Genomic DNA, 2,123 nt, shown 5'->3' with positions numbered 1-2,123 from the left:
AAGTTGATTTCGATGTGAAATGTCTGAGTTCTCGGGAAAAGCCCTCTGGGTCCGGGGTATTGTACTCCTTAGGCTCCAGTAAGTCCACTGAGTACTTTTGACAGATTTCAACTGACAAGCTCCCCGAAACCTCTGCGCTTTTTCAGCACGCCAAGCGACACACTCGGCTAAGCTGCTCCAAGTGTGGTGTCATGAGTTTGTGGATGAGACGAGTTTGGGGAGGTCAACACTTCTGTCTGGGTCACGTTAAACTTTGAAGGCCGCTTGCAATATTTCATTTTTTTTTCTTCTCCCTCTAGCCCCCTGTGTGTTCATAACCTTGCAGCAACCATATTGTTGGTGTGGTTGCTAAATATGCCTCTGAGGCAGTACATAGGTTAAAAGGTCAGTGAGTTAATTAACCTTAATGCATATTTTAGTCTGACTCTGAAGCTTAATTTACATTTTTTTTTTGTTGGCTTAATTGATTCATTTTTCCAGCACAATGTGGACCGATTAAACCTTTAAAAGTTTGGAAATCATCATTCAGTTCATTTCTAGTGGGTGGTATTGTTTTGCCGACAGTATGACAATTAAAAGACACATTAAATATATGATGACTCTGCCAAATGATCTTGGTGAAGATTAATTCCGCTATACCTCTGCGCATGTAATAAGGTTGCGTTGTTAGGTTAAGCATGAGTCAGTCGTCCCTAAAGGCAAGATATTATGACAACAAAGCAAAACCGGTTTTCTGAGCGTCAGAATTCACCATCATCAGCATCAGCTGTCTGCACTTCGTGTGAAACTCTTTGCTCAAGTTGTGAGCCGGATCCGTCATCTTTGCACATCTATAAGTCGGTAATTTAGAATAAATTAAGCCTTTCCCATACCTTGGGTCATAAAATTAAACCAAGTTAATTTTACTTTTGTTTGTTAGTTCATTATGAGCTCACACAGATGCACGATCAGTGGTGAAAGGCGGTCTCCAAGTGCCCACTTCATAGCGATCAACTTTACATCATCCCCAAGTAAAATCTCAATACTTTGAGCACGTGGATTTCCTACATGGCGAGTCAATTATGCTTTTTCTGTGTGGAATTCAAAAGGGAATGAAATAAGCAGTTTTAATTGGTCAGGAATCAAGTAGGTTGTGTTCACTCCCACAACGGCACAATTTCTACCGGAATGCATCTTTCAAAAATACCAAAAGAAAGAAAGCTCCACACATGCGCACAGTTAGACTATAAAACGACACTGCACGACTTCTTCAAAACATATATCCATTCACATAATACACCCCCTGGGCAGTTTTTAGTTTTCCATTTTCCCACAAGGCTAGTTATTTAAATAGGCTGCTCGCTAACCCTGTTGCCACAACATTGTAAAAAGGTCAATGATGTCAACAGCGTGTTTACGTCTTCTAAGACCTCATGCATAACTGCCACTATGAAACACCAGGGAATGTCTGTCTGTCTGTCTGTCTGTCAGAAGTGTTATGCTAACACGACCAAATTAGAGATGTCTTTTTTTAACTCATTCACTCCCAGCCATTTTCACAGAAGCAATCCCGTTCGCTCCCGACTGTTTTACTGAATTTTGACTGATTTTGCAAGGCCCACAGAATATTGTGTTCTATGGCTATAAAAGCATGGAACATATCAAAAGAAAGATTAAAGTCTCTTCTTTCATTAGGAAAAAAAAGTATGTTTCTATCTGTTTCCGTTTTGCAGCAATTAGCATTAGAAGAGAGCTAAGTTTCATCAGTTTTCACAAATCTATTTAAAATTCAAAGTAATTTAGCTTTTTTTTCTAGATGACCATTTCTGCAATCGTTCTTTGCAATTGAGAGGCTGCATCAAAGCGTTCTTATGCTCTAGCATAAAAAAAAAAAAAAAAAAAAAAAAAAAAAAAAAACAACAACGTATAAATACGTCTTTGGGACACTTAAAACATTAAAAAAACAACAACGTATTTACACGTTATTGGGCGCAAATGAGTTAATGAGTATGATAAAATGCAGACAATTGGCAAGCCAAAGTACAATTGCTCTATCAAAGTGAAAATTAACTGTAAAAAAAAAAATTATAATAAAGTAAAAGAATGGAAATGGACTGTCATTAAGCATAAACCTCTTCAAATTC

Source organism: Festucalex cinctus, chromosome 11 (assembly GCF_051991245.1).
Source record: "Festucalex cinctus isolate MCC-2025b chromosome 11, RoL_Fcin_1.0, whole genome shotgun sequence".
Classification (NCBI taxonomy): domain Eukaryota; kingdom Metazoa; phylum Chordata; class Actinopteri; order Syngnathiformes; family Syngnathidae; genus Festucalex; species Festucalex cinctus.
Note: the sequence above shows the minus strand (reverse complement) of the source record.